An 11158-nucleotide genomic window follows, 5' to 3' on the forward strand; every position below is an offset into this window, starting at 1 on the left:
AAGATCAGGAACAAGACAAGGATGCCCCCTATCATCACTGTTTTTCAACAATATGCTAGAAGTTCTACCCAGAGCAATTAGGCCAGAAAAAGAAATAATCCAGATTGTAAGGGATTGTCTCTACTTGCAGATGACACAATCCTATACATAGAAAATTCAAAGAATCCCTAAGAAAGCTACTAGAGCCAATAAAGGAATTCAGCAAAGTTGCAGGGAACAAGAACAACACACAAAAACCAGTAATGTTTCTGTACACCAACAATGAACAATCCGAAAAGGGAATTAAGAAAACAAATTCTATTTACAAAAGCTTTCAGATGCTCTGAAACAGTCTCAGAGTCCTTTGAAGTGGAAACATCTTGTTATTAACGGTCCTTGGTGGAGGCACATGCATCAGCACCTTTATTTTTCATGCATATCAGTGCATTTCATATTAAAACTAAGCAGAGCAAATAGATTTGATGGGGATGATAGTGTAGACTGCACAGGACGTGCGTAAGAAGGTGAACCATATTCGCCGGCAGGAGGTCAGAGTGGCTGTGTCTCAGCCATCCTGCCTCCCTTCACATCTCGAGAGTCACAGGAAGCTGAGAAGAAAAATCCCAGGCCCCTTGGAGGAAATCAGGCCTGAGTCAGCCTTCCTAGAGGGTTGAAGGAAAAGATTAAGCCCAGGAAACTGTTTGCTGAGGAGAATAATTTTCACTTGAAAAGTTGGTGGGGCATTTTTTTTTAAGTTGAAGAAGGAACTAAAAGTGTTTTTAATTATTGCTTTGTGACCAGAGGCCATGAAGTGTTTGCCACGAGTTGCCACATTTCTTAGTTCTCCATGTTCCAGAGACTCTGAGAGCTGGTGGTTGGTTCCGTTGCAGAGATGCTTCTCCTTACCCCTTGCTATTTTTCTGTTCCTCTCTTGTTAACAATTAAGCAATATCGGCTGAGATCTATGGATGGAAACACTAGAGAGAAAAATTCTGAGTGTAAGAAGGTGATTTGCTGAAAGGGAATGAACCTGAGACTGGAAGCCAGAAGACCTGTGTTCTAAGCTGGCAATCTGCACCGTTCCATCTGTGTGGCTTTGAGCTATCCACTCCCTTCTGTAGTCTTGATTCCTGTTTGCAAAGAAGAGGGGTACAGGAGAAGGGACAGATCCTTTTGACTCTGGCTTTCTAGTTTTTCTTAAAGGCCAAACCCTTTAAGTTCCAGTGAATCTTAAAAGAAGGGATAAGTGAGATTGATCCCAAACGAAAAGATGAAAAGAGAGACAAATGTTAAAAGATGGACAGGAGACTTTTCTATTCTAGGCTGCTTTTTTCTTCTAGACCAAAGCTGAGCTGATACCAGAAGCTTCACATGTAACACGGGACTCACATGGACTCAGGAGCAGACTGGAGTGGTCAGGGAAAAAAAAAACAGCATTCCCTGCTTTCCTGTCTTTAGTTTCCCCAGGCTAGGGCTCCCCAAGGAAGCCAGATCCTGGAAAAGGTCCAAATGCTTAAATCTTGCCCCTTTACCTGCAACTTTTCTTCCCAAATCAAACCCACTATGGGCCACATTTGGGGGGGGGGGGGCAACTCAACTCCCAAAGAATGAATAAATCAGGTACTTGAATTAGATGGGAAGCCTCTCTATGTTACTTAATTTTTTCCCCTATTTTATTAGTTCAGCAAACATTTACAAAATGTCTACTCTGTGATAGGTATTGTAAATGGTCAGATAGGGTGTCTGGCCAAAGGGGTTAACAGGGAGATAAGTCATGTGCACAAATACCCAAACATCTAAAACACAAAAAAGAATGTGAGATCTGTCCCAAGGGAGTTCAGGTAAACTGCTGGAGAAGATCAGGGTAAGGTCTGTGCCCTCTTACCTAGGAAGTTCAGGAAACAGATCCTAGACACTGAAGCACGATCTCAAAAACCTTCTCTACTCCTCCAGAAACAGCAATTTTCTCCCAGCTCCATTTTACAGCAGTGAAAACCAGGGCAGAAAGGTGAGGAATTATTTGCTCTCTAATCATCGAGGGAGTTAGCAACACAGCCTGATACGGAACTACAAACTAACTGAGAACTTCCCCTTGGAAACCAAAGGTGAAAGCACATATCACTATAAAGTTCTTCTTGGGGGAGGAAATCCATCATCACAGCTGTTCCCTCTGATTCCCTTCCCCCAGTTAAACCCAAGGACAACAACCAAAATTCAAAGCAGGGTTAAAAAAAAAATCATGGACCTCTTAACTAAAAGCAAGCCGGAGTCACCAAGGCTGAAGGAGTTCCTGGCTGTGTCTTTGGCCTGAAGGGAGCCAATTTCTCTGAAGTGACAGCTCTGGTCTACTTGGGGAGGCTTTCTTTGTATGAGTTCCTGGTCCCTTTATAAGCGGGGTCCCTTTATAAGCTAGTTGCAGGGGAGCCCCTTGTAGTGGGAAAACAGATACCATACAAGATGAAAACCCAGGCAAGCTCTCTGCTTTTGCAGCGTGAACGTGGCTGCAGGCTTCTCAGCACTGAGTTTGAACTAGCCAATGACATCCCAATCATTGAAACAGGAAGCCAGATAAACAGCATGTTATCAAGGGGGGATCCGGCGCTTCCCTTAAGCCAGCACGCCAGCTGCGCCCTGTGACTGTCCTAACAAAGTCCCATTGACTCACCAGCTGATTTTCCCGTGTTTGGCTCTGGGGGACAAGGAACCCTCTCTACTGGGTGGACGTCACACCACCCCCACCACTCATATCCTCCAGGTCCTTGCCTCCCCTCTCTGCTCTCTGCAGACTTGGTTGGTTCTTTAGCATATGACCAGAGTTTATGAGCTCCAAGGATTAGAAGGGATCTCAAGGTTCAAAGCTCCCGAGCACCCCCAGGTGAGATGTCAGTTTTCACCCATCCTCTCTTTTCCCCTCCCTCTCCTCTTCTCTCCTCTGGGACCGCTTTCTTTGCTCTGGGACCAGTGCCAGAGAGGATAGCCTCAGGGAGACTGGCGGGGTGGGGGCGGGGGGCTGCCCTGCGCATCCTAGGGACCCAGTGAACATTTTCTGGAACAGCCCGGCAAGGTCACCTGTCCCCGCGGTTCCATTAGCTTCTCCTGGGATGGGAGCAGGGTTCTCAATGCTTCAAAGAAAGGGAAAGAAGATGTATGGTGTGTGTGTGTGTGTGTGTGTGTGTGTGTGTGTGTGTGTGTGTGTGTGTGTGTGTAATAAACACAGCACTTGGTGTCTCTGATTATAGGACCTCAACTCACCTTAAGTTGCAGGTATTTCAAAGGAGGGAAAACTGAGACCTAGAAGGGTTGGAGTTGAGTAACCCTTAATGAGTCAGCTCCAGGACCAGACGCACAGTCCCACAGGAACGTCTGGAAAACACATCTTCCTGGGAAGCTGCTCTCCCCTCGCTGTTATCCTAGCGTCTCTCCCGAACCGAGCCCGCAGCCTCCCTCCGGCATCAAGCTCTTTTCCCTCCGGGGCTCGGCCCCTGCCCAGCCAGGACCTGCTAGCCGAGCCCGGCAAAGTCGGAAGCCGCAGACCCTCGGCTTCGCCGCTGCGCGCTGCCCGGGTCCCCGCCCCCGCGACGACCGCGCGCGGGCCACTCACCCGCGCTCCTGCGCTCCCCGGCTCCGGGTCCGCACCGCCGCGGTGCCGCGCAGAGTCGCGCATACCCCGGAGCAGCGCCGGTGCCGGGCGCCTGTCCTCGGGATAAGAAACTTTCTCCAGGGTTCCCCGGGCCGGTCGCCTCTAGCACGAGTCTCGGCGTCCCCCGCGCGCTCCGATCTCCGGCCTCGCACTAGGGCCGCCGCCGGCCCCGGCCCCACAATGAGGAGGGAAGCGGCATCCTGAACAAAGTGCCGTCCCGCGGGGCTGGGCGGCCGGGGGCGGAGCCTGGTGACCCGCTGCCCCAGGCACACGCCGGCTGCCTCCGCGGCGGGCGAGGGGAGGGGAGGGCTCGGCGGCCGCGGCGCGGTGGCGCGGAGGCTCTGCTTCGGATCACCCTCTCTTTCCTCCCCTTGCACTGTGCCAGGTTAACCCGCAGAGGGGCGGAGGCATGGGTCCCTTCCAGACTTTGTCATTGGAAAGCTATTCCCGTAACCCTTTCCTGCCTTCTCTTTCCCGCCCCACCTTCCCAGCTCCTGGCCGCAAAAAACGCGGCTGCTGGGTGGTGGGGCCGAGGCCGCGAGCTGGCAGGGCAGGAAACCTTTGCACAATTGAGCCTTTCCTTTGCCGAGGGACCCGCCACCAACACTTCCAGCCCGGCCTCCTTCCCTCAACACATCCTTCGGCTGCAGAAAGGGACAAGTGGATCCACCAACCTTGTCACTCCTCTTTTGACTCCAGCCACCCTCTTCCTTGCTCTCTCTACTCCTCTAAAGGCTCATGCTTTCTGGGCTGGAACTCAGAGCTCCTGGGGTACAGAGAAGATGGATAGGGTCTTGGAAGTTCCTGGCACATAGTAGGTGATCAATAAAATACTGGAGTTCTCCCCACCTTCCCGACTCTGCCAAGTGCGAAGAGGGGCAAGAAGAGTGGAGGGGAAATGGCAAAAACTGAAAAGAGTGAATGAAAAGCTTAGTTCTGGAAAGAAGGACCTCAGCCAGATCCAAGTGCAACTTCTTTGCAGTGCAAGCATTCCACCCCCACCCTTGCTTCCTGATTGTGGACTTCCAGGCTCTGCAGGAAGGGGCAAAAGGAAATCAGGTGGCCTGTACTTCTGGAGCAGGCTATGTGGAAGAAAGGGAGTAGCTGTGGCCAAAGACCCAGCAGACTGGGATCAGAGACTTCCCCAGTTCCAGCCAGCAAATATGAGGACTGATTTATTTCCAGGGAGTTGGGGTTGGAGGTTGGGGGTTTGAGAGAAAAAAAGCAAAAATGTCTATTCTCTGGAAAGTCTCAGAGCTCTTGGCCAGCAAAATTAGTCAGTAGGGAGCAGAATTAGATGAGAATCCCCTGGTCCTGCCTGAGCTCTCCCACCCCTACCCCAGTCAGGCCTCAGAGGTTGTGGACCATAAGGGGCAAATAAGGGGACACTAGACAGAGTGGACTAGCAATGACATTGAAAAAATTCCCAACTGAACAGGGAAAAGGATTTTTATATTTTTTTTTTTTTTTTTTTTTTTTTGTCTATGAGGGAATGGAGTTATCCTTTTTCACGGGGGTGGGGAGGGGGAGTGGGGGGGGGGCTGTAGAGGGATACCTGAGATGAGCCCCTTTTCTTATATGTAATAGTTGAAAGTGTAGGCTCTTAAGACAGACAGCCTGGGTTCAAGTTCTGGAGCTACTACTTACTAGCAATGGGAACTTGGACAGATTCTTTAACTTCTAATTCAGTTTCTTCATCTGTAAAACGTGATAATAATAGTTCCTATCTCATAGGATTGTTAGGAGGCCTAAATGAGAGACTATAGGTGACACTTAGAATAGTACCTGGCACATAGTAATACTCAGTAAATATTAGCTATTATTTTGATCTCTGATTCCTACAACCTTGTATCTAATTTGACACTTGATATGCTAGCTGGAATCCTTTCTTGTTTTTCACAGTCCCCTCAGCCTGCAAAGGGGAGCCTGATCCTTTGAGAAGCGCTGTCCTTTCAGGAGCTGTCATAGAGTGTGGCTGGCTGAGCTCCTTGGGCCTCCTAGGCCCAGGAACCAAGGACCAAACAGTGGGCACACAAACAGGGATCAGAGCCTGAACTGCCCCTTGACCAATTGTGAGGCTGAACACAGGGCCCCACTCATACTGGTAAGGCTGGCAAGAGGCCATCCCTTGGGTACCACTGAGAATGGGAAAGAAGCCCATGGCTATAAGGTTATAAGGGTTAAATTTCTTCCATCAGTGTGTGGGATCAGTATTTCTCTCCCATTTATGAGTGGTGGGTCGGACGAATCCTCCCTGGCCCTGATCCTAATGTCCCAATCACAGACCTCCAACAGTGAACTCATACACGTAGATAAATAAACATAAGAGCCCATGTACAAGGGGGCGTGAGGGTAGGTCATAGATGAGTAAACAGACCAGCCTGGTTGGGATGGAAGACAGAGAATAAGGCTACTGAAATAGAAGGTGGTTAAAAAAGAGTAGCAGAGAGAAGAGACCCAAAGTGACTGTGGACAGATTACTGTTTGGGTAAGAAGCAGGTACCCCACCCATCCCCCTAATGGCCTCAGCCAAGTGCCTGCTTCGTGAGTAGTTTTTCCTGAACACAGTGATGACTCAGTTGCTCTGAATCAAGCAAATGGATTTTCCTTAAATATGAAAATCAATAAGAGGTAAAGGCAAGGGCCTGGCTACAGGCAGAAGAGGGGAGGTGGGGTGGCAGAGAGAGCTGGAGGGGTGCTGAGGAGATGGAGATGGTTGGTGAGTAATGGAAGGAGAGACACTCAGGCTCACTGCAGGGGAACCCTTGGCATAGTCACCACCACCATCCCCCTCCCAAAGGTGGCCTCCAGGCCCTACTGACCTCACTGAAGCTCGTTAAAACCCCACAGCTCCTCTCTTCCCCCTCCTCCTGAGCTCCAAGCCAATCATGCCTCATGGCAGGAGATTATTAACAAGAGGATTAATGTCGACTTGACAAATGGGTTTTAAAAAATCAGCCCATACTCCTCCCACCCCCGTAAAGTCTCAGACCTGGGGTGAATTGAGCCAAAGGCTTTGGGAGCCACAGGAAGCATAACAAGAGACATTTTCAGCCTCAACCTGATTTCTTTGGGGGTCGCTGCCTGTTTTCCCATCATCTTGAGGTCTGTGGACCAATGCCAATTTTTTTCACGGCTTAGGTTACCTGACACACCTGACACGGGGTTTAGGGATCTGAGCCAAAGGAGAGCTCCTATGTTGCATGTGGCCCACAGAGGGAGTGCTTTTACCCCTCTGACTCTCCTGTTCAGGGCTTCCAGAGCACTTTATAAGGTCTCTTGGCAGGGACATGAAGACAATGCATTGTTTCATTTTCTTGAGCATTAAATGTCATTAGCGCTTCTAAGGTGGAGTCTGAGGGAGCTTTCTAACTTCCTCCCAAGCTCAGTGGAAAAACACTGGGCTTGGCAGCAGAAGACTTGAGTTGATGCCTGGGTTCGGCCGCTTGCTGAAGTACGTCACCTCAGTGTGCTCATCAGTAAAAGGGGGTGTCGACACCCAGGGGATGACAGTGCACACCTACCAAGGATGTGTGAGTACCCACTGAGGTAATGAAAGAGAAAGTGATTTACACAGTGCTATTCAAATAGAAACAGAAGTGTCAGTATCAAACAGAAAGCAACAGCTCGTATTCCCACCTCCCCACTCCTGTCAAATGCACTCTGGTTATGAGCCCAGTGCTTGAAAACCCATTTTGGAGAGAAAGAAACCCAACTGTCCACAATAAGCCATGTCCTTTGTAGCCTGATTCATTAACCAGCAAGGGACTTCCATGCCAGTGGGACGGGGTGGGGTGAGGGCAAAGTGGTTGTCCCCGTCCCTGGTCATTCTGTCCTCATGCCTGGCCTGGGGCTCCCTTTAAGAGACGCCCTCTGGGTTGACTGTTGGAACTTACGAGGACCCAGAAGAAATAGTCTGTGGGGAAAAGCTGGCACAGTAATGAGTGTTTTCTCAGAGTGAGCGAGGCACTGCCCTTATCGGGAAGATGCTGTCTCTCCCTCTCTCTCTCGGTTACCAGGAAGTGAGAAGCGCTGAAAGTCATCACAGTGTTTTTCCAAAGATGGCCTTTGAAGAGGTGTTTCCTTAAGGGGCCAGGAGGGTGGAGGCGGGGCTGGCAGCGAGATGAAGCCCTGCTTCTGCCCGTGGACAATCCTGAAGAGGATAATAATAGTCCGTACTCGTATGTCCCTTGCTATATGCCAACTGCTGTTCCAGGCACTTAACATATGGCAACCCATTTATTCCTCACAACACCCTTGATATAGCCATCATTTTAGTCTCCATTTTATAGGTAAAGAAACTGAGATCAACTATCCTGCCTGGATCTCATACCTGGTAAGTGCCAGAGCCAGGATTTGAACTGTTCTGGCTCCAGAGTCCATGTTTCCAAGTGCTACATGTATGGAGGGGAAGAGCACTGTGGGGTGGGTGAAGGGCTCTCCAACTTACTAGCTTCAGCATCTTTCTTTTCTGCCTTTCTTTCAACAGCTTTATTGAGGTATAATTTACATTAAATTCACACATTAACATTAAAATTTACATTAAAATTCACCCATTCTAAGTGTAGAATTCTGTGATTTTTAGTAAATCTATAGAATTGTGCAACCCTCACCACAATCCAGTTTTAGAACATTTCTAGCACTCCAAAAAGCTCTCTCATTTCAGCACAAGCTTTAATCTCTCTGAGCCTTGACTTCTTCATCTGTAATATGGGAATAACAGTACCTGCCTCATAGCTCTGTTGAGAGAATTAAATAAGTATGTAAAAGGCATATGGTAACTACATTAAAAATATTGGTTATTAATAGTTATAGTCTCGTAGCATCACTTAAGTTCAGACTTTCAGAACTAGCTGTGGTCTCAGACGCTAATCCCACCCTCTTCTTTAACAAAGAAAGAAACTAAGGTGCTGAGTTGTTGGGCAACCTGCCGATTAAGGACACACAGTAAATTTTGTGGCAAGCTGGAACTGAAACCCAGATCTCTGGGTTGTTAATCTTCCAAGAGACCATTCACCCACAGGACAGGGATTTTATTGTCCAGTGCCCCCGCTCTTGGTGGGTGCCTCTAGAACAATACTGACTGGCAGGCGTGGGGCCCCAAGAGTTTGTTGTGAACTGGTAAACCCGCACTCTGGCCTTGGAGCAGAAAATGCAGCTAGCGTGGGCTGGTCCAGAATTGGGACAAGATCCAATGTGGAATCTGAGTCCGGAATGCCCATTGTAAGAACAGGGAATTCACTGACTCAAAGAATCCTGGGGACAGCAGGTCCAACCAACAAGTTCTCTGTAGACCCAGAGCCGATCTCATGAGCATGCAACCTGTGCAGTCACACAGGACCCCATGCTTAGAAGGGCTCTGGACTTCTGGGATTCATGCTTCGCTGCCACCATCTGGAAATTCTTAGTACTTTTTGAATAAGGGGCTCTGCATTTTTATTTTGTACTGGGCCCTGCAAATTACGTAGCCATTCCTGCCATGGGCCAGGGATCAGAGCCCAAGCCAGACTCTTAAGGCCCCAATAAGGAATAGTGACAACCCATACGCTACATAGTCACAGACTTTTTTTCCATATTTTTTATTGCAGTATATAACATATATAAATGAAAGCGATAGGTTTCCAAGTGCAATTTAACAAATAGAGAGTAAATTTCAAAGAATATTATAGGTTACAATTCCATGGTTTCAGTTATTTCCTTATTATGAAATATATATATACAAAAAGGTATAGCTTGCAAATTACAATTTAACAAGTAGCTACAGAACAAATTTCAAAGGATGCTATGGATTACAGTTCCACCATTTCAATTCTTTCCTTCTAACTATTCTAATACCCTAGCAACTAAGAAAAAGAAAATTATGAAAAGATTTGGTATTCATAATCCAATATTAAATTCCATCATGTCTGTTGTTACCCCTTTCTCTAGTTTAATCACTTTCCTGATCTTCAGGGATTTCTAGTCACAGACTCTTAAGGAAGTTTTAAGAGAAATAAAAGTTGCAAAACAGTTTGTACACTATTTTCAATTTAGATACAGAGATGCCCCCACAAAAAACATATGTTTCCATATGTACATATACCTCTACGTAAATACATTTTTTTAAAGTCTGGAGAGGCACATACCAGATTGACAGCAGTGGTTGCTTCTGGAGAGTCATGAAGGGAGTTGTAAAACATTCCTAATATATTCTGTGAATATTTTCTTATATCCATAAATATTCTTTAAAAACTTGACGTGGGAAGGGAATATTGGGTGCAGACGGATTTGGCAAGAAGGGTGGGTGCTGGGCATCAGCTCCATGAGGATTTGGAGTCTTGGTGCCCAATTTGGGGGGGAAGGCAGGAGAGTAATAGGGAGCTGTTGGGAAACTGAGTTGCTAACAAGCCTGGAACTGTAAGAGTTGATTCTGGCTGCAGTGAACAGAAACAGATGAGGTGGGGATGGGCAGGAGATTCCCTACGTAGGGAAGAAGGACCCAGATGTAGGATTTACCAGGGAATGGGAGGTCTGAGGCCTGTGGACCAGTGGAAGGAGTATGAGTTTTGGAGTCAGGGCCGCAATCAAGCCCTGGATTTGCTGTGTCCTAACTGTGTGACCGTAACCTTTGTTTCTCCATGAAACAGAAATAACCTTAACAATACCATGTGGCAGGGTTGCTGGGGGATCTGATGAGATGATGTAGGTAAGGCACAGACAGGGAGCCCCCAAATTGTTCCCCTTTCCCATTAATTGATTCTGTGGTTTGAGGTTCTAAAATGGCGAGATCATTTGCATGTAAAAAGAGCCATTCTTCCAAGCAATTCCCTCCCAGTTTTCTGAGAGAGCCACTGAGAGCCCGGACACTGAGTTCCAGCCTTCAGAGGCTGAGCTGCCTTGGCTGAGCTGCAGCCACGGGGGCAGGGAACAAGGCAGGAGAGGAGATCCTCGGCCTCCTCCCGTGATACTGCCGGGGCCAGTGAGACTGACTTTGGGGCAACCTTGACAGGGGTCCCACCTAACACAATGGGATCTCTAGGAGAAAGGTGCTCTGTGGATGCTGATTCCAGTTTCCCCAAGTTTCTCTTACTCCTTTGGCCTTTCAGCACACTCCTCCCAGCTCTAGGGAGGCTGTGGGTGTCTGACAGGCCCTACTGTGGCTGCAGCCTCCTCCCTGTGGGTGCAGATGTGCTCAGCAGCAGCTGTAACACGGAGCCACACCTGTTGCCTAGATCAGCTGCTGTAACTCTACTCCTGGGAAAGCAGGCCAGGTGTCTTGCCAAAGTCCTCATTCCAATGGCAGGTGGAAAGGAGTAGCGTCTGCCTGTCAAAGCAGCACGTGGATGCTGACTGGACATGGTTCTGGAGCCCTGGGACCATGCTACAGACTGGGATCCTCATGGCATCCAGCTTTGTTTCCAGCTGTACATCCTCCTTTAGGAAGAGACTGAGGAGCAAGGGGGAGGCAGGGAATCTTGAAATGGGATTGCTCTAACCGTCTGATTTTTCCTGGGAACCTTAAGTTTTAAAGTCAGGCAGACCAACGAGGGGGTGCAGGGA

The 11158-nt window shown here is 48.4% G+C and overlaps 1 protein-coding gene across 7 annotated transcripts in view; it reads right to left on the reverse strand.

Annotated features, from left to right (window-relative positions):
* The window catches only part of NAV1 (neuron navigator 1), a 266333-nt gene extending 262310 nt beyond the window's left edge, over nt 1–4023 (reverse strand). For 4 of the 7 annotated variants that reach the window (XM_037825057.1, XM_037825059.1, XM_037825058.1 and 1 more), the window contains exon 1: nt 3581–4021. The gene's annotated coding sequence lies outside the window, so the exon portion shown is untranslated. Of the gene's footprint in view, nt 1–3580 lie in introns of all 7 variants that reach the window. The other 3 variants (XM_037825056.1, XM_037825055.1, XM_037825060.1) reach the window with 2 other exon arrangements.
* Between the last annotated feature and the right edge of the window lie 7135 nt (nt 4024–11158).

This window comes from Choloepus didactylus, chromosome 2, assembly GCF_015220235.1.
Source record: "Choloepus didactylus isolate mChoDid1 chromosome 2, mChoDid1.pri, whole genome shotgun sequence".
In the NCBI taxonomy this organism is placed as follows: Eukaryota; Metazoa; Chordata; class Mammalia; order Pilosa; family Megalonychidae; genus Choloepus; species Choloepus didactylus.